Genomic DNA, 22,847 nt, shown 5'->3' with positions numbered 1-22,847 from the left:
CCTAGAGTCAAAAGTAACCTCTTCTCCATGCATTTCCAAATGACCCTTCTCTTCACCTCCAAATACCAGTCCAATTCAGTGCTCTTCAGTTTCTTTCCCTCATATTATAAAAATGTAAGTGTCATTCTTTTTTCTCCAGTAGTCAATTTATCAATGCTTTGACACAGTTTCTTTCTCTCTTTTTTTCGTTTAGATATTTGTAAATTTCTTCACTTAGATATTTATAAATTTCTCCCTAAGAAAAAATTTTGACCCTGTTTTTATTTTACCTACTATATCTTACATTTCTCTTATTTTGCCTAAATTCTCCTTGCTTCTGCATTTCCTGCACTCACTAATTCATCCTTTTAACCAACATTTATTGATTTTCCAATTTCATTTTGGGATCCGAAGGATTAACAGAGTATATAATCTATTAAGAAACTTGTATTCTCTTCTGTGACTGGAACATGCCCATAAATTTTGGCAAAATAGGCTCTACATTAAGAGAGGGCCTGATAGTCTGCTTAGTTGAAAATCAGGTTAATAGGTGAAAATGGCTTCTGGCTACAGTGAATAGTAAGCAGCAGAAGAGAGTTTAAGGCTAATGGAGGACAACAAAGAGAGTGCAATGTCATAAAAGACAAGTCCTGGCTGTCAAGAGGAAACAGCACATTTTGGCAGGTTGAGGCTAATTGATGAATTTTCTATTATGGGCAGGACTCAGATTGAAATAACATACACTTGGAGCTTTTTTTTCCCCCACAGTATTTGTTAATTGTTTATTTAGGAGGGTTTTTTTTTTTTTATTTGCAATATCAAGGAAAGAAAATAAATCATGTTTTTAAATTCCAGAGGTTATATTTGTGTTTTAAAATCGTTCTTTTGGGCGCCTGGGTGGCTCAGTGGGTTAAAGCCTCTGCCTTCGGCTCAGGTCATGATCCCAGAGTCCTGGGATCGAGCCTCGCATCGGGCTCTCTGCTCAGCAGGGAGCCTGCTTCTTCCTCTCTCTCTCTCTGCCTGCCTCTCTGCCTACTTGTGATCTCTGTCTGTCAAATAAATAAATAAAATCTTAAAAAAAAAAAAATAAAATAAAATAAAATAAAATCGTTCTTTTTCTGAACTACCGATACCTGAAACAACTTGAATGAATCTCCAGGATATTGTGCTGAATGAAAAATGCCAAAGGTCACATGCTAACTGAATCCATTTATAGAACATTTTGGAGATCACTAAATTATAGAGATTGAAAAAATATATATATACATATATATGTGTGTGTGTGTGTATATATATGTGTGTGTGTATATATATATATGTGTGTGTGTGTGTGTATAATGTTTGCATTCATATTATCTGGTTATTTATTTAATTTTGTGCCAGACAGTGTTTGTAAAACACTGTGGTAAAACTATTGCCTAAGGTACCTTCCTTCATAGAGGATTATTTGCTTCTATCAGGTACCTAAAGGCATTAACACTTTAGTTGCTTTCTCAATCCATCACCCTCCTGAGTCACTGAGATGGTTTGAAACGGAGCTATAGTTCCTATATAGGTCTACCTCTGTTTTACCCATATTCCTTGATTATAGCCCTTCCATTGTATCTAAACATGATGAATGTTTAGGATTGCTCTGTTGACAGACCCTGGATACTAATCTCTATCTTCTCAGCCCTAAGATAAGTTCTGTCAGTCTCTAAGCCAAATGCTGGTATCAGCACAATATAAATCGTAAAAATTGGCTGAGCCTTTCAGTATGTTCAAATAATAGTAGTTGTAGTATTTTCTTGTTTTGTTCATCTAAAATATTTTACCAGTAAGTTTGATATCCAATACAGATTTGGTAGAGAATTTATAAAATAACCACATGACAATTTCATCAGATCTGGCACATAACAAAAATGAGTCACAGGGGTGCCTGGGTGGCTCAGTGGGTTCACCCTCTGCCTTTGGCTCAGGTCGTGATCCCAGGGCCCTGGGATTGAGCCCCGCATTGGGCTCTCTGCTCAGTGGAGAGCCTGATCCCCCCTCCCGCCCCCCCGGCTCTCTGCCTACTTAAAATCAATCTCTCTCTCTCTCTCTCTGTGTCAAATAAATAAATAAATAAATCTTTAAAAAAAAAAAATGAGTCACAGAGTGGTCCTACTTATTCCTAGCTCATGCCAGACTCTGCCCTTGGCAACTTCTCAAACCATTTTCCTTTTTGAACTATCACCCATAATTATGTCTTTTAACCTAAAAGCAGCATACCTGTGTTACTGAGTTCCTACTCTCTGTTAACTCTAGACTAGATTATTTCCCACATACTAGACTGATACTCTGTTTCCCAACATTACTGTTTTTAAGCTCAGAATTATATAAAACATTCATCATAATATCTTCCATAGTACTTGAAAATTTGTAGATATTTTATAATATTTTCAGTGACCTTGCATAGAAGGGAAAGGAACAAGAGACCTAGGGAAGGGCTTGAAAGCATTAAGCAGAATGGATGAACAATACAACTATTCTTAAGAAGACAAAAGCAACTTGGTGGAGTCATGTGACAGAAAGTTGAACTTGGCTATGCACTGTGGAGGAAATAAGCAGGGTGAAGTCTTTGCTTGTACAAAGGCGAATTGAAAACTGATTAAGTAGGCATGATTACATTTCTGCATATTTGTTTTTGAGTTAGTTTAGATATACTTTTGTTTCCTCCTATCTGTACAGAAAGTAATATGGAAGCAGTATATGTACTCATTTCAGTAAAGATGGAAGTGACATTAATCATATGATTAAATGATCCCAGTTGTGCTTCCCAGTACCTGGGAAGGCGTTTAGTTTGCGTTCAAGTCTTGTAAGATCCTTTATTCTATCCTAAATTCCCCCCATTTATTTATTTATTTATTTATTTATTTATTTCTTGGTCTTGTAATGTATTTTTTACAGAATTATTTTTTTAATGCCTAACATATGCTAAGGGTTGATTTACCATACTGAGTTAAACAGTCTTATCTTTACATTGGCATTCCATGACTGAGTGGTACTTTAATAATCATGTTTTTAATTGAACTACTCAGATGAATTTCAGTAAAACAAAGCTTTTATATATCGAATAACCCACCTCAACTTTTATTAGTTCTCTTAAATTTCTGTTTATTTTTTGCCCCTTTTTCATATTGCCCAGAATTTGAGAATTTCTTAAGTCATTCACTTATGTATTTTAGGATTTACTTTTTTTTTCTTCTTCTTTTTTTTAAATTTTATTCATTTATTTGACAGACAGAGCTAATAAGTAGGCACAGAGGCAGGCAGAGAGAGAGAGGAGGAAGCAGGCTCCCTGTTGAGCAGAGAGCCTGATGCAGGGCTCAGTCCCTGGATCCTGAGATCATGACCTGAGCCAAAGGCAGAGGCTTAACCCACTGAGCCACCCAGGCTCCCCTAGGATTGACTTTTTATATCTACATTGGACATTTTGTTTATTTTTGAACCGTAAAACAGTATGAATTTATTTTCTTATCTTTCAGACATGCAGTCCAGATGTCAGAGCAAGAAGTTATCACAAAAAAATGTCACTTTTGAGAGAGAATTGACTCAATTGGAAATTTGTAAAAAATACAGCCTTGAATATTTATGTTTTAGGGGTGATTGGGAAAGCAAAGATCAGTCTGAAACACAACAGGAAAATCAGGAAGAATGTTTAAAGCAGGCTATACTCACCAATGAAAAAACATCCACTTTTAACCATCACACAGCTTTTAATGTACATCACAAACAGAATACAGGAAGGAAACTGAATGAATTTAAAGAATGTGGGAAAGCCTTTTCTTCTGGCTCAGACCGTACTCAACATCAAGTAATTCAAACTAGGGAGAAATTTTGTGAAGATATGGAATATGAGAAAACCTTTCTTTCTGACTCAGAACTTACTCAATATCAGACAGTTCGTGCTGCTAAGAAAACATATGAATGTAAAGAATGTGGGAAGGCGTTTAGTTTGCGTTCAAGTCTTACTGGTCATAGGAGGATTCATACTGGTGAAAAACCTTTTAAGTGTAAGGAATGTGGGAAGGCCTTCAGATTTCATTCTCAACTTAGTGTCCATAAGCGTATTCATACTGGTGAGAAGTCTTATGAATGTAAGGAATGTGGGAAGGCCTTTAGTTGTGGCTCAGATCTTACACGACATCAGAGAATTCATACTGGTGAAAAACCCTATGAATGTAATGAATGTAGGAAGGCATTTAGTCAGCGATCACATCTCACTAAACATCAGAGAATTCACACTGGTGAAAAGCCTTATGAATGTAAGGAGTGTGGAAAAGCTTTTACTCGTGGCTCACACCTGACTCAACATCAGAGAACTCATACTAGTGAGAAATCTCATGAATGTAAGGAATGTGGAAAAGCCTTTATTCGTGGTTCAAATCTTGCTCAACATCAGAATGTTCATGTAGGCAGGAAACCCTATGAATGTGAGAAGTGTGGAAAAGCCTATATCTGGAGTTCACACCTTGCTCGACATCAACGGATTCATACTGGTAGGAAACCTTATGAATGTAAGCAATGTGGGAAGACATTTATTTGGGCCTCATATCTTGCTCAACATGAGAAAATTCATAATGAGAGGAAACTCTATGAATGTAAGGAATGTAGAAAGACCTTCCTTCATGGCTCAGAGTTTAATCGACATCAAAAAATTCATACTGGTGAGAGAAACTATGAATGTAAGGAATGTGGAAAGACCTTTTTTCGTGGCTCAGAACTTAATCGACATCAGAAAATCCATACTGGAAAGAGACCATATGAATGTGAAGAATGTGGAAAAGCCTTTCTCTGGGGTTCACAACTTACTCGACATCAGAGAATACATACTGGTGAGGAACCTTATGTATGTAAAGAATGTGGGAAATCTTTTATCTGGGGTTCACAACTTACACGACATAAGAAAATTCATTCTGATGCAGAATCCTATGAATGTAAGGAAAGTAAACAGATCTTTGGTCACCATCCATATTTTACTGAACAGAAAATTCACAATGGTGATAATCTCTATCAATGGAAAGACTATGGGAACACCTTTAGTCAGGACTCAGACTTTGCTCAACAACAGGATATTTACACTTTTGAGAAATCCTATGAATATAAAAATTTTGAGACATCATTTTCTCCAAGCTCTCACTTTATTTCACTCTTATAAAATCTTATGATATAAAAATATAAGAAAGTCTTTATTCATGGCTCATTAATTGATGTCCAACAATTGCTTCTTTTGAGAAACCCCACAGGTATAAGTAATACTGGAAAACTGTCAGAGTACACAACACACTCAACAGCGGAGAATTCATAATGCAATCTGTATTAATACAGAAAGCATTTACTGAATGGTTTTCCATTTGGAATATCAGAGTAAGACCCTATGAATAAGATGACACTGTGAATCTCTTCCGAATCATTTTTAAAACATTCTCCACATCATTGATATTATTCTGCGTAGAATTTAAATCTAACTCACGTAGAGCAACCTTCCATCACTATTTAAATCTTGTTACACTTCCACAAAATTATACCAAAGCTGAATTTCTGTTATGTAATTAATCTTGGAAAGCCTTGACTATCATACAACTTATTTGGTATGCCTTAGTTCCAACACATCTTACCTGTATTTTTTAGAAAGTAACTCAAATCTGTGTCTGTTTGCTTATTTATTTGATTATAAGGGTTAAATGAGCTTGACTACTTAAATGACATCATGACCATCATTAATTTTAGTATTAGATCATTTCTATGAGAAAGACCTTGACAGTATAATGAATATAAACAAATATGCCAATAAGATACATGTCTTATGGAACAGTAGGATAATTCTGAAGAAAAACCAGTAAAACAGAATGAAGGGAAGAAAGCTTTGAATCAGTATTCATTTGCTGCACCAAAATATCCATACTATAAAGAAAGCCTTATTGTTTTAATAAAAGTGGGGTTTTTGAGTGCTCAGCAATGTTTTTTGTTTTGTTTTAAAAGGCATTTGGGGGACACCTGGGTGGCTCAGTCAGTTAAGCTGCTGCCTTTGGCTCAGGTCGTGATCCCAGGGTCCTGGGATCGAGTCCTGCATCGGGCTCCTTGCTCAGCTGTGAGCCTGCTTCTCTCTCTGCCTCTGCCTGCCTCTTTGCCTACTTGTGCACTCTCTATCTCTCTGACAAACAAATAAATAAATAAAATCTTTTAAAAAATAAATAAAGGCATTTGGAAGTGGTCTGTCTCTAATAAATTTCTAAAGCCAAATGTCCTATCCATTTTATCACCACAATTAAGATTTAGAAATTAGAAAATGGCCAAATGAATTCTGACCTCTTGGAAATTGATTATTACATATATAAATAATTATCAAAGTAATAAGCAAATCAAAAGTGAAATTACAGGCTATTTAGTTGTGAATGATAATGAAACACTTATATATCAAATCCTATGAACATGACCATGGCAGTTCACAATGGTAATTACTCTGTGTATATACTAAAACAAAGGCAGTTTACTCCTTGTCACCACTGTATCTCCGGCACTTATGACAGTGCCTGTCATGTTGTGGAGTCCAAATATTTGTCAAATTAAATAATGATTACTGAAGTAAACAAGCTAGTGCCCCAATGGGCATTTGAATTAATGGAAAGTTTTGGTGAAAATAAATCAAAAGTCATAGAATAAAGAACAATAAAAAGTAGGGTTTGTTTTTTTTTTTAATTTTAAGTTAAAATGTTTCTTTGAAGAAAACTATTATTACTAGGCTTTGGCAACGCCTTCACATTATGATAAGAAAGGAGAATTCTAGGGGCGCCTGGGTGTCTCAGTGGGTTAAAGCTTCTGCCTTCAGCTCAGGTCATGATCTCAGGGTCCTGGGATTGAGCCCCGGCATCAGGCTCTCTGCTCAGCAGTGAGCCTGCTTCCCTATCTCTCTCTGCCTGTCTTTCTGCCTACTTATGATCTCTGTCTGTCAAATAAATAAATAAAATCTTAAAAAAAAAAAAAAAGAATTCTGATACATGTTTTAGAGGATATTTTTCATGGTCATATAAATAGATATAAACCTTATGAGACCCAACTTTTAAATAGAGTATGGTTTGTTTTCTAGGAAAACACTTTAAATGATTAAATTTTAAGAGTAACTGAAGGGGGCCAAAAAAACTTAGTAATTGGAAAAAATAATCTTTAATAATCTTCAAAAATCATGTAGGAACATTATACAGATAATTGTACAGGCTACCCGCTGAAAGAACAGAAAATCCTTTGGAAAAATTCTGAGCAGATGCTAAAAGATGAACAATATTCTGATAATAAAATCAGATGTGGAGTAGCCCTTGAAAAACAAATCCCAAAATAATTTCACTCATGAACATACATAGAAAAAAACTAACACAGTAGTCATATGATATTTACCAAGAACATTTAAACTCTGATATGGATGGGTGATAATTCTGTAGTTTACACGAAACTGAACGATAGCAATGATGAAGATGTACCTTATCAGTTCAGTACTTAATTTATTCTAAGAGTATCTTCTTGGTACCTTTTAGTATCACATAAATTAAAGAATGTTGAGCTTATATACATGTATTTAGCACATTTATAATCAATTCTTTAACAGTAACTAAACAGTATTAGGGAACAGTAATTCCCACCAAAATCATTGTCTTCTGTGGAATTTCTCAATTCACATGGTAAAAATGAAATTTTTTTGTTAAGTTATTTTGTAATAAACCAGCCATTTTCATTCATGCTGACTATTTTTTTAAGGTGATGAATACATTGAGAAAAATAACTTTTTGGACATCCATATACAGTAAATATGGGGCTTTCCTTTTTCCTTTCACCTTAACTTCTGTGTTGAGTTTAGTATCTGTGTGCATATCAGGTACTCCTGTCTGCATTGTGAGTTCATCGATCTCCCTGAATGCCTCAGGTACATGTTTCTTGAACCCCTTTCCATTAGTATGTTTGTGAATTTTGGTAGTGTCTTCTCTAGTCTACCTTAGAGATGACAGAATATTCCTTAGTTTTTCTCTAACCACCTTTCTTTGCAGGAACCATTCTGCTAGAATCATTTTGGGAAAGAATTTTTAATAATTACTATTAGCACAGTTGGATAAAATTTATGGGAAAGAAAATTAGATAGATTCATCCCTGGCAGTGTAACATGAGATGAACTCCCAACAAATCAAGATATCTAAATGTAAAAAATATTTTTTTAAAAAGAAACTTTATTAGCACTATATGGGTAAATTCCTTTATAGCTCCAGAATGGAGTTATCAACAATTATGACTCAAAAATCCAGGAGAGGGGCACCTAGGTGGCTCAGTCATTAAGTGTCTGCCTTCATCTCAGGTCATGATCCCAGGTTTCTGGGATCAAGCCCCGCATCAGGCTCCCTGATCAGCAGCAAGCCTGCGTCTCCCTCTCCCAATTCCCCTGCTTGTGTTCCCTCTCCTGCTGTATCTCTCTCTATGTGTCAAATAAATAAAACTTTCTTTTTTAAAAAATCCAGGAAAAATAAAGAAGGAAAAAGTAATTTTATAGGACTAAATGTTAAAGGAGAATGACAATATGGAGATATTTGCAACTATATCATAGACTAATATTCCTAAAGAGTCTAAAAATTGAGATAAGAATGAAAGTTACACACACTGAGATACCACTTCATCCCAATCAGATGGGCAAAAATTAAAAAGTGTATTAATATACTCCATTGGCAAGACTGGAAAAACAAGGACTCTCAAATTGCTAATGAAAATGGAAAATAGTACAATTCATATAGGAGGGAATCAAATAATGTCCATGTGTAGTCTCATGCATTTATCATAAGACCAGCAACGTTGCTTCTATCCCAAATATATACTGGTAAAATTACAAAATGTGGTATACACAAAGGAATTTTTTAAAAAAACTATTTGTGGGGTGCCCGGATGGCTCAGTGGGTTAAGCCTCTGCCTTCAGCTCAGGTCATGATCCCAGGGTCCTGGGATCGAGCCCCACATCAGGTTATCTGCTCAGCAGGGAGCCTGCTTCCCCCTCTCTCTCTGCTTCCTCTCTGCCTACTTCTGCCTACTTGTGATTTCTCTTTATCAAATAAATAAGGCTTTTAAAAAATCTTTATAAATTTTTTAAAAACACTATTTGTAAATGCAGCAAACGAAACAACCCAGATGACCAGCAATAGACTGGCTGAATTAATTATATGAATATACAGTGGGATATTGTGTACCTCTGTTCTAGGGAGTGATCTTCAGGATATGTTAAGTGAAAAATAGGTAAGTTCAAAATTATATGTACATTATGCCAATATTTGTGAAAGAAGAGAGGAATACAATATACGCCTTTACTTTCAATAAGAAATCTCAAGATGAAACAACAGTTAGGAGAGAGCAAGGATGAAAGATAGTTATCTTTCGTTATACCTTGATTTCTATTTTGACTTTAGACCCATGTAGATATTTTATTTTAAAAATTAAGTCAGGGGCAGTTGGCTCAGTTGGGTTAAGTGTCCCACTCTTGATGTCAGCTCAGGTCATGATCTCAGGGTTATGAGATCATGCCCTGTGTCAGGCTCCACACTCAGTGGGGAGTTTGCTTGAGATTCTCTCTCTGCCCTTATCACCCCCCCCACTCATGCGCTCTCCCTCTCTAAAATAAATCTTTTTTAAAAAATTAAGTCAAAGGGAAACAGCAAAGCTATATATCAAAAATAATGAATTTGATTCTACATCATGTTATAGCCTTTCCTAGTCTTATTAATAGTAATATTGGTATTTTAGGTGAGTCCAAAATTATTACATAACTCAATTTCATGAGGAATTTTTTTTCAAAAGAAAAACATAAAGAAGTAAAATACCTTAGTCTTTCATTTGAATTGGAAGTATGTATTTCTTACCTCTGTCCACCCAAGGATTCAAAAGCTTTCATGACACGGAAGCAGTGAGCTCCCCAAGTATCCAGACTGTAGTTTTCAAATTCTGTTTTCTATTAAAAAAAAAAAAAAAAAGCAAGGGCTCCTTGAAGAAATGACATAAGATAGGTCAAGGGTAGGAAATGTATGTATGGTTATCATAAAACATCTTATTATGCCTAAAAGCAATAAAGCTATCAAAGACCATAGGACCATCAACCAAAAAGAACTGACCAAAAATAGGATAATTTAAGCATCAAAAACTATTGCACTGGGTTGAAACCATGACTGTAGGTAAAACTTCCTAAATTCAAAATGAAAAAATGTGATAGAGCCCTTTATGGGATTTGCCAGAGTAGTAGCTCATTCTGAAATTTCAATAAGACACAGAGCCAAGCATTTATCATGATTTTTCTGTACAGGCTATAATCAAATAGAGGAAATTTTATTATAAAAGAATTAGCTAATATATTCAGAAAGAATGACAGACTTAGAAAGTTAAATTTGGCATCCTTTAATAAAATAATGGATTTAGCAACAATCCATAAAAAATGGGTGACTGGGAATTTCAAAAGGTAACAATCAGGTTGATGACACCTGAACTAGTTGGCCAATCTTAGCAAAAATAAATTAGAACAAAAATAAAATAAAATAAAATAAAATAAATTAGAACAATATGGTATTAATATGCCTCCTAATATGATGCCATAGGAAGTAGAAAATACTACTTAAGATATATTTCCCAACATTGAACCTGAATTACTTTAGCCTCTTGATCTAATTGCCGGTTGATAGGAAATAAGATGAATTTAAAAACCCTTTAAGTGGTATAGTGAAGATCACAATTGGCCAAATCAGAAGGTGGAAAATTCTACAGGACAAGTAACTAAATTTCTTCAATAAATTAGTGTGATGGTAAGAAGGGAGAGAAATGAAGAATTTCCATAGTTCAAACATAACAACCAGATTCTAAGTGTGGAACGTTCTTGGGTCCAGCCTTGAACAGATAACTGAATAGATATTTTAAGGAAGTCATGAAAAATTGAACATGGATTGGGTATTAGATATTAAGTAATTTTGTGGTTGGAGTAAAGTGGTAAAGAGAGTGCAGTTATTTCAAATGGAGATCTTTATTTGCCAGACATATTAAAGGGTTTGTGAGTGAAATATGATTTGCATTTAGATACTCCAGAAACAATTAGGGGGTGTAATAAATGAAGGAGGAGGAGGAGAAGGAGGAGGAGGAGGGGGAGGGGAAGGGGGAGGAGGGGGAGGAGGGGGAGAAGGGGGAGGAGGGGGAGAAGGGGGAGGAGGAAAAGGGCAGCAAAGTATGAATAGTTGTCTATACTCTTCTCTTTTAGTGCATGTTTTAAATTGTTCATATTTTTTTAAAAAAACTTTTAAAATAAGTACCCTCTCTCGAAAGGGAATATGCATAGTCATTGTAGTGGTGATTCCTCTTCTCTAGTCATAGTTCCACTCTAGTTTAAACTGCAATATATATTCTATCTTTAATCACCATCAAAAGACCTTATATAAATCAGGATCAAGAAAGAGGTAAACGGAGGAAATACACACACAAACACACACACTCATACACACAATCAGGGAAGAAAGAATGTAGAGCTACTGTAGTTCTTTTCACAAGTCTTGAGAATCAGTATTTAATACTTCCTTCAGATGTTTATTTCATGTTTTCTTCCTTAAAAGCATCTCAAATTGTATTCCCTCTCTGTTCAACATTTTGTTATGAAAATTTCAAACAGGGGCGCCTGGGTGGCTCAGTGGGTTAAAGCCGCTGCCTTAAGCTCAGGTCATGATCCCAGCGTCCTGGGATCGAGCCCCACATCGGGCTCTCTGCTCAGCGGGGAGCCTGCTTCCTCCCTTCTCTCTCTGCCTGCCTCTCTGCCTACTTGTGATCTGTCTGTCAAATAAATAAATAAAATATTTTAAAAAAAAATTTCAAACATACAGAAAAGCTGAAAGAATATTACAGAAAATTCTGTATGCCCACTACCTAAATCTACCACTATATTTTACTGTACTTTCATCTGGGAGTTCTCTTTGGGTTGATTAAAAACCTCCATTCCTGAAGGATCTGAGCTTTTATTCATCCCCTCTCTTTGGAGTTGCTATTATAATCATAAATTTTTGTTAGTGGGTAGCGAATCTGTGGATATCATTCCTTGACATATTTCCTTTCCTCTTTGTCAGTAGCCTGAAGGGCCCCCAATGTCAAAAGGGCAGTTTCAGTCATAAGGTCATGTCTTGAAAGAACAAATACCACCAACCAGTTAATGATGAATGATTCAACATGTGTGGTCATATATTGTCCTATGGTTAGCCATGCAGTCTCTCCTAGGATCCAGCAGCAAGGCAGAAGCTGTTTAATGAGGTAAAAGTAGGCACGTGGAAGAGGTTTGTGTTTCAAAATTGTAGGATTCTTCTCTTGGTTCTCCTATTAAGGAAAGAAAGAAAACATTTTAAATGGACATTTACAATAGCATTAAAAACTGATAGTAATAAATAGAACAAAAGATGTTTGGAGTGCCTGGGTGGCTCAGTGGGTTAAGGAACTGCCTTCGGCTCAGGTCATGATCCCAGGGTCCTGAGATCGAGCCCCACATTGGGGTCCTTCCTCAGTTGGGAGCCTACTGTTCCTCCTGCTTGTGCTTGCTCTCTGTCTCTGTCTCTCCCTCTCTGTGTGTCAAATAAATAAATAAAATCTTATTTAAAAAAGATGTTTAAAACCTCTATACAGAAAACTATAAAAGCATATTGAGGGAAAATTAGAGACTTGGATAAAATTAGCTGTATACCTCAATGTGTGGAAGAATCAATATTGTAGAGTTGCTAGTTATCAAACTAGAGATCAAGCAAACTCAATAAAAAAAACACAACAGAAATTTTTTTAAACAACCAGCTGATTTAAAAGTTTATATGGAAATACAAAGTGTCATGAACAAGCAAGATACTTGAATAAGAACAACGTGGGAGGACATTCAATATATACTAAAACATAAGTGTATAGATAATAATACAATACAGTATCATATATATGGATAAATAGACCAGTGAAACCAAACAGGATCTGAGAAATAGATCCATGCTTATAGGGCCACTTGAGATATTGAGGCAGAAATGCAGAGCTCTGGGGAATGAACACCTCTTCAATAATTGTTCTAGAACAACTGAGTATCCATATAAGAATGCAATTGGGCAACTATGAAATAATACAATGAAAATGTGTTCCAGATGGATTGATGACTTTACAACAAAAGACAAAAATAACATTTTTAGAAAACAGCTAAGACTATTTCATAAGAGAAAGTATTTTAAATATAACTATAAAGGAATAGTGTTCTCTATTTGCATTAAGTTCATTAATTCTGTTAATCAACAGTCAACTTTAAAAGAGTGAACAGTTGATTGCTACTGGCCAAGATGGAGTAATTGGCCAAATAACTAAAAAGTTATAGGTGAAACCATGGTTTTCAAAGCACTGAACATCTTGAAGTGTCCCATTCCAGTGAAGGACAGTGATACCCAAGGATCATGAGGTTAGCCCTATGATTGCCCAGCTTATGAATGGGAGGGGTAACCAGGCAGAGCCCAGTTGTTTCCTCTTGTTGATGATGGGATGATGAGGCCAATGTGGTCTGAGTTTACAGGACAGGACATCAAAGATGTCCTGAGATCAGCAGAAGATTTCCCTTAAGTTCAGCTAAATACTAATCAATACATTTATGTGAGGAAACTACCTGAAGCCAGGGGGATATCACCACCTGAAAGAATTGGAGGGAACAATTCTCGGAACTCACAGAGGTCCTGATGTAATTCCTGCTCCCAACAGCCAAAGTGAAGTAGAGTACTCAGAGGATTTTACCTTAACAGGGGAAAATTTGCCACAGACTAACCACTATTCTGATCCCACTTAACAAAGCTTACAAGAAAACTCCAAAAGAATAAAACTTTCCGAATAACAGTATTCCAAACAAAGATCAAGAATATTTTTAGGAGGGACGCCTGGGTGGCTCAGTTGGTTAAGCAGCTGCCTTTGGCTCAGGTCATGATTCCCAGCGTCCTGAGATCGAGTCCCACATCGGGCTCCTTGCTGGGCGGGGAGCCTGCTTCTCCCTCTGCTTCTGCCTGTGCTCGCTCGCTCTCTCTCCCCCTCTCTCTCTCTGACAAATAAATAAATAAAATCTTTAAAAAAAAAAAGAATATTTTTAGGAATAGAAAAATATGCAGCACCTAATGGCAAAGTTTATATCTGGCATCTAGAAAATAAGTATTGGGCATCTAACATCCATTAATGAGAAGACATCCCCTAAGAAAAAGAGAAGGGATTTCCTCAACCAATAAAGAGTATCTGAAAATTCTACAGCTAGCATCATACTTAATGCTGAAAGACCTAAGATCAGGAGAAAGAAAAAGATGTCTTGACTTCCACTAAGTATTGAACTGGAGGCTCTAGCCAGGGCAATAAAGAGGGGGAAAGGATGGAGGGGGTATCCAGATTGGAAAGGAAGACCTAAAACTATCTTTATTATCAAATGAATGTCTATGGCATCTACAAATAAGCTACTAGCACTAATAAGTGAGTTTAGCGAGGTTATTGGATACAGATTAATATACATAAATCAAATTTTCTTTTAGCTAGCAATGAACAATCTGAAACTTCAATTTCAATAGAAACCAAGTGCCAGTTACGACACCACAAAGAGTGTGAAACACTGAGTGATAAACTTGGAAAAAGAAGTATACCAGAAAAGCCAAAAAGCACTGCCGAGAGAACTTAAAGAAGACCTAAATAAACAGAGATACACCATGTTTAGAGATTGGAATAGTCAATATTGTTATGATGTCAGTTCTTTCCAAACTGACATGTAGATTTGATAAAGTACGAACCAGTATATCAAGAAGCATTTTGTTTTGTTTTATGGAAACTGATTCATAGATATGCAAAGGATCTAGAAAAGCAAAACAACCTTGAAAAAGAACAAAATTGAAGGACATGGACTATCTAAGTTGAAGACATATCATGAAGTTAAAGTAATCAAGACTGTATTATTGCCATCAAGATGGACAAATAGGTCAATGGGACAGAATACAGTCCAGAAATAGACACATACATATGCGGACGACTGACTTGTGACAAAGCAAAAAGGCAGTTTCACGGGTTAAAGATAGTCTTTTCAACAAATAGTGCTGGGATGAATTAGGTATGCATATGCAAAAAAATTACTTTGATTTATATGCCACACCATATAAAAAATAAGTAAAATGTAAAGCCTAAAACCACAAAACTTCCAGAACATTGGGTTAGGCAGAACTTTTTTTTTTTTTTGATGTTCTACTGAAAGTGTGATCCTTAAAGAACAAGTTGATAATAATTAATGAAAATTGAAAACTCTTCAATAAAAACCATTAAAATGAAAAGATTAGTCACCAATTGGGGGAGATAGTTTCCAATCATATCTGATAAAGGATTTGAACATAAAAAATTTTTAACTTAATAATAAAACAAATATCCCAATTTTTAAATGAGCAAAAGATTTGAACAGATATATAACTAAAGAACATATGCAGATGTCAAATAAGCACATGAAAACATATTCAACATCATGTCATTACAGAAATGCAAATTACAGCAAAATAAGCTAATAGTATACACCTATGAGTATAGTTAGCATTTAAAAAGCTGACTATAGGGGCACCTGGGTGGCTCAGTGGGTTAAAGCCTCTGCCTGCAGCTCAGGTCTTGGTCCCAGGGTCCTGGGATCGAGCCCCGCATTGGGTTCTCTGCTCAGCGGGGAGCCTGCTTTCTCCTCTCTCCCTGTCTGCCTCTCTGCCTACTTCTGATCTCTGTCTGTCAAATAAGTAAATAAAATCTAAAAAAAAAAAAAAAGCTGACTATACCACATGTTGGCAAGAGTGAGGAGGAGCTGGATCTCATACACTGCCAGTGGGAATTTAAATGGTAAAACAGCTTTGGAAAATATATATACACATACATAAATATACACACACACACACACACACACATATATATGTATATGTGTATATATACATGTGTATATATGTATATGTATATATATATAATTAAAATTAATGTAAAATTTAATTTAAATAAAATTTAATTTTTATTTTTTAAATAATAAATGTTTGGTAGAATTAATCTGTAAAGCCATCTGGTCCTGGACTTTTGTTTGTTGGGAGGTTTTTTTTGATTACTGACTCAATTTATTTGCTGGTTATCAGTCTGTTCAAGTTTTCTATTTCTTCCTGTTTCAGTTTTGGTAGTTTATGTGTTTCTAGGAATTTATCCATTTCTTCCAAGTTGTCCTATTTGTTGACTTACAGTTTCAGTTTTTCGTAATAGTCTCTTGTAACTGTATTTCTGTGGGTTTTTTTTTGTTGTTGTTGTTATTTCTCCTCTCTCATTTATGATTTTATTTATTAGGCCCTTTCTGTTTTTGATAAGTCTAGTTAGGGGGTTATCAATTTTATTAATTTTTTCAGAGTCATCTTCTGGTTTTATCAATCTGTTCTTTTTTGTTTCAGTATCATTTATTTCTGCTCTAATCTTTATTATTTCCCTTCTGCTGACTTTAGGCTTTGTTGGTTCTTCTTTTTCTAGCTCTTTTTGGTATAAGGTGGGGTAATTTATTTGAGATTTCTTTTCTTACTTCTTGAGGTAGGCCTGTATTACTACATAGGCTTCCTTCTTTTTTTTTTTTTTTCAGCATAACAGAATTCATTGTTTATGCACCACACCCAGTGCTCCATGCATTACGTGCCCTCCCTAATACCCACCACCTGGCTCCCCCAAGCTCCCACCCCCCCGCCCCTTCAAAACCCTCAGGTTGTTTTTCAGAGTCCACAGTCTCTCATGGTTCATCTCCCCTTACAATTTACCTCAACTCCCTTCTCCTCTCTGTCTCCCCTTGTCCTCCATGTTATGTGTTATGCTCCACAAATAAGTGAAACCATATGATAATTGACTCTCTCTGCTTGACTTATTTCACTCAACATAATCTCTTCCAGTCCCATCCATGTTGCTACAAAAGTTGGGTATTCATCCTTTCTGATGGAGGCATAATACTCCATAGTGTATATGGACCACATCTTCCTTACCCATTCGTCCGCTGAAGGGCATCTTGGTTCTTTAGACAGTTTGGCGACTGTGGCCATTGCTGCTATAAACATTGGGGTACAGATGGCCCTTCTTTTCACTACATCTGTATCTTTGGGGTAAATACCCAGTAGTGCAATTCATAGGCTTCCTTCTTAAGACCACTTTCGTTGCATCCCAAAGGTTTGGGGCCATTGTGTTTTCATTTTCATTTATTTCCATGTATTTTTTATTTCTTTGATTTCCTGGTTGACCCATTCATTGTTTGGTAGTATGTTCTTTAACTTCCAAGTATTTGTGGTCTTTCCTAATTTTTTCTTGTGCTTGATTTCAGATTTCATAGCATTATGGTCAGACAATATGCACGATATGATCTCAATCTTTTTTTATTTGTTGAGGCCTAATTTGTGACCTAGTATGTGATCTATTCTGGAGAATGTCCCATGTGCACTCAAAAATAATGTGTGTTCTGTTACTTTAGGATGAAATGTTCTGAATATATCTGATAAGTCCATCTGGTCCAGTGTGTCATTCATTTTTTTATTTTTTTTTATTTTTATTTTTTTTTTTTTTTTTAAAGCAGAAGTGAATGGGTATCTCCAATTTGGACAGTTGACTAAATGGACAGCAATTCAGAAGAGAATTTCAGGCTTGTTTCTCTGCTCTCCTCCCAACACCTCTAGGTCAAATTCTGCCCCATGATATCCATTGTAAATTCCTGTGATCCACTGGCCTGGGTCAACTGCTCGATTTTTTTTTTTTTTTAAAGATTTTATTTACTTATTTGACAGACAGAGATCACAAGTAGGCAGAGAGGCAGGCAGAGAGAGAGAGGAGGAAGCAGGCTCCCCGCTGAGCAGAGAGCCCGATGCGGGGCTCGATCCCAGGACCCTGGGATCATGACCTGAGCCAAAGGCAGAGGCTTTAACCCACTGAGCCACCCAGGCGCCCCGTTCCAGTGTGTCATTCAAAGCTGCTATTTCCTTGTTGAATTTCTGATTGGATGATCTCTCCATTGATGTAAGTGGGGTGTTAAGTGGGGGTGCTTCAGGGAGTGTCTCTGGTGTGTGCTGCATGCACTCTCTTGCTGTGTTTTGGCTGCTCTTTCCTTCAGGCCAGGCATCTGCAGAGGTTCTCCTTGCCTGCAGTGGGCAGTGTTTGGACCTTGTCTAGAGTATGGCGAATTTTAACGAGGTGTGCTCTGGTCTACCTGTTAAATGAGACCTGATGCTACTTCCACTAGAACCGAAGCCTTGCAGAACTCTGTGGTCAGGAGACATAGTGTGGGTGGGGTTTTCTGCTGGTGCTCTGGGGAAGGGACCTGTTGCACTGGGACTGAGGCACACTTTCCCAAGAAGGGCAGTACTGGCCAAGTGCAGGGACTTGGTATAAGCAGGTTAGTCAGCCAGTGTTGCGACTATGCTGTTTACTACAGGTCATTCTGTGCTTATGCTGAGCAGTGGGGGAGAGAAATGGTGCTAGCCAGCTTCTTTGTCCCTGGAGAGAGGTCTCCATGCTTGCTGCTCTCAGAGAAGCACTCCCAGAAGAGCGAATAATCTCCCTGCTGCGCATCCCAGGCATTTACCAGGTCACACAGTCTGTCTCAGTGTTATTTGCCTGCCTTCTCTCTAGGAGCAGAGTAGTGCCCCTCCCTGGGTCTATCCCAGCCAAGCCTGCTGACTTTTAAAACTCCAAACTTTAGGAACGTGGTGTAAGGCAGGGGTTGTGTTGGTCTTCGGAGGCAGGGTCTTGCTGCACTGGGTCAGATGCATCTTTGATCAAGAAGGGCAGTTGCACCAGAGTGCAGGGGCATGGGACTTGGAGCAAGCAGGCTAGGCAGCCAGTGACAGGGCTAAGCTGCCCTGGTCAGGTAGCTCTCTGTGTTTTTGCTGAGGTGCAAGGGAGGGAAACATCACCTGCCAGCTCTTTAGTCCCTGGAGAGGCATCTCTGTGAATGCCACCTCTCATAGGTGCACTCCAAGAGCAATTACCTCCCCACCCCTCAGGCGCCTTAGACATGCCTCAGATCGTACCATCTGCACCCACGTTGTTTGTCTGCCTTTTTTCCAGGAGTAGGACAGTGCCCTTAGGTCCCTAACCCAGCCAAGGTCACTGACCCTTAAAACTGGATTAACCTTTTTTGATGATAAAATGTACTTCTTTGTCTCTGGTAATTTTGTCTTAATGTCTAATTGATTTGATAGTATACCCACTCCAATTCTGTTATGGTTGCTGTTTGCATGGTATATCTTTTTCTGTCCTTTTCTTTTAGTATTTGATATTTGAATCTAAAATGTATCTCTTGGGCGCCTGGGTGGCTCAGTGGGTTAAGTCTCTGCCTTCGGCTCAGGTTGTGACCTCAGGGTCCTTGGATCGAGCCCTGCATCAGGCTCTCTGCACAATGGGGAGCCTGCTTCCTCCTCTCTCTCTGCCTGCTTCTCTGCCTACTTGTGATCTCTCTCTTCCTCTGTTGAATAAATAAAATCTTAAAAAAAATAAAAATAAAATGTATCTCTTGTATTCAATATATAGTTGAATCATATTTTTAAATTCTCTGCCAGTCTCCATCTTTATCTGGGAACCCATTTGTACTCTTTCTTTCCCCAGGAAGAAGTGGGCACCTATTATTTTTGCACATTCCCTCTGTGCTGACTTACAAATGGAGGCTTGTGGCATTTATCAGTTGAAGCCATTGTCTCTATTCTCCCACAGGTGGATAGACTATGCCAGACCTGTCAGAGCCCTGACACTAAGTCAAATGCCAATTTGTTGGGCAGCCATGGCAACATTGGAATGTTGGACACATAGATGAACTCTTTTCTTCCCCATGGGGAATCTGAGGACTAAGATTTTTCATCTGTTTGCTCTGTGCTGAATAGAGTTAAAGTCTACCAGCCCAACTCACCATCTTCATTTTCACCCAGTGACTAAATTTTACTGAACCTGTCAAAACTCCACAACTGACACCAAAATCAGTGTTCGAGCTTCTTCAGGAAATTTGAGGTATAGGATGAGTAAACCATCCCCTTCTCTCCCCTGGGTGAAGCTCGTAGCCAGACGGTCTCTCACTGATCATACGGTTTTACACCATATACCAGGACTCTGGTGGGAGGGATCCCATATCTCTCTATGGGTTTTGATGAGTCTGGCTTTGCATTCTCCCTGGTGCAGAAGCCTTTCACTCAGTTCCTGGATTTCTCAAAAAGGGAATTTTTCCATGAATTGCTGAATTGTTGATGGGGGGAAAGGGTCCAGGACAGCCAACTCTACCATCTTGCTGACATCTCATTTACATATGTTATATCCTGCTTTATGTTTGCCCACAGGTCACTGAGGTTCTTTTCTTTCAGTCTTTTTCTCCCTGCACTTCATTTTTCCAGGTATGTTTTCAAGTTTCATTGAATTTTTCTTTTCTCTGTGTTTAATCTCCAATAAAATTTTCTTCTCAGATATTTTTCTTTTCTAGAAATTCCATTTTGTATCCTCCATATCTGTCCTCATTATGTTGTGGTTTTAAAAAAATTCTTAAGCATGTTGAGCATAAAAGCTTTTGTAATTTTATACTGATACCATTTCTCCTGCCATTTCAGTTGGCCAACCAATTGATTTTTTTTTCTGGTTTTGTGTTACCTTTTTTTTCTTTTTTGCCTTCTTTATATAGATACTGGACGTTGTGAAATTCACATTTTTAAATGATGGCTATTGTTACATTTCTTTTAGAGTGTTGAGCTCTGCTCTGTAGGTAGCTAGGTTACTTGCTTGATTCTTTTGAAACTTTAAAAAAGCAGTTTAGGACAGGTTTAAAGTGCTTTAGAGATAGCTGACCTCTACTCCTATTGTGTGACTCTTCTGGGCTATCTACCGAATGCTGTGGGTGATCATCTGGGTCAGAATTAGAATATCTCTGCCCTGTGTCAGCTCTGGGCATTTACAACTTGCAGCACTCTGATAATACTATGCATGTAGTACTTAATATTTGGAAAGACTGAAGAGGAAATTTCACACATTCCTGAAATTCTCTGCACAGCTTCCTTCTCTCTGGAACCGTTCTGCAACTTCCAGACACATCAATCTCTTTGATCTCCATCTTCTCAACACAGTCAGACCAGCATGCTCTGTCTGGGATAACTTTTCTCATTATTTAGAATGTGTCTCCAGGTAGAAAGTTGGTGCAATCATAGTGCTCACTTAATTTGTATCTCTTTTGTTGGGGATAACAGTCTCTGTTTAAACTTGTTATTCCATCATGGCTCCAAAGGAAGTCCTTATTTTTTGCTCCTGGTGATGGTATGGGGAATGAGCACTCTCATACATTAATGATGAGAATGTAAACTGACTATTTCAAAATTTGGCATAATCTTAAAAATCTAAAATATACACATCATTTGACTTGTCTAATCTGTAGGAATATATTCTGTAGAAATAAAAACACAAATGTGCAAGAATAAGCATATAAGGACATTTATTGCAGTGGTTTGCAGCAACAGAGAAATAACCTGAACACTCAATTTGGGGGTAATAGGAAGGATATATCACGGCATTGCTGTCACTATGTTCATGTTTTGTTCTGTAGGCATTTTAAGTCAGAAAAACAAGCGTATAAGAGACATACCAAAAAAATGCAATGAGCAGATGTCTTTTAAATCCTGTCTCAAATAGACCAACTATAATATTAATATCTGAAAAATTACTAGATATTAAGTCCTTATCTGTTCAAGATACACACTGAAATATGGAGAGGGGAAATGCTAAAATATACTGACTTGGCTTTAAAATATCCCAGTCAAAAACATTTGGAAGATTAACAGGAAAGGTAAAATAGGAGTGATTATTAAAAACATGTAATACTGTATTTTATCTATACTGGATTTAAAATTAAAAAATAAAAATGTGTGACAGGTACATGGCATTCATTTTACTATCTTATTTTTGTTGTTTGAAATGTTCTACAATAAAAAGTCAAAACAAAATAAGAGAAGTTACAGTGGATAGCTATCCCATTAAAACATAACTATTTTTTCGACTCAAATGCGGACCATATTTGAGTATAGAAGGAAACGTCACAAGATAAAAACCAAAGTTTTGACAGAAGATGGGTGGGAGATACTGAATGTGATTCTTTTTAATTTGCACTGTTCCTTTGGTATGGAGTAAACTTTGTTATGGAACTTTGTAAGACGAATGTAATGACCTTTAAGAATTATATGCATGTAGGGGAAATAAAGCTTAATTTTGAATGGGTGGGTTGGTATCAATATAACTTAAAATAGCAACTAAGGCACTGTACCAGTCACTTCTGTTTGTCTTTATTAATTCTTTGATTAGTGTACATTCCTATCCCTTCACCACTACCTCAACAGAGAAATCCTAAGTTTCAAAACAATTTATGAAATAAATAAAAAGTACTGAGATAATTAATATCCATTCAAGTTTCACATTAAACAATCTCATAACAACAGCATAAAGAATAAAAATCTAACTACATCAATCTAGATTGAGAGAATAGGGAAAGGGTTGTGAAAACTTGAGCTAGTGGGACTCTCTGTATAGTGTACTAATTGTCGAATAGAAAAGTACTACACCACCCACCAAATTTAATTAACTGCCATAATGCCTTAAATTTCCTCTTATAATTATTCCTTTTGGTCAGCAATGGCTTTCTCAAAGTGTGCTCATAACCCAAACATAGTAAGTATTTTGGAGAAAGCATTCATGATCAGGACTGGGAAACAATGGGTTAAACGATGGTAATATTTTCTTTATTGCAGGTCTTCTCACAACCTGTTAATTTGGCTTGTTCAAGTGGAATTCAC

Source organism: Martes martes (assembly GCF_963455335.1).
Source record: "Martes martes genome assembly, chromosome: 17".
In the NCBI taxonomy this organism is placed as follows: domain Eukaryota; kingdom Metazoa; phylum Chordata; class Mammalia; order Carnivora; family Mustelidae; genus Martes; species Martes martes.
This window is presented reverse-complemented; position numbering follows the sequence as displayed.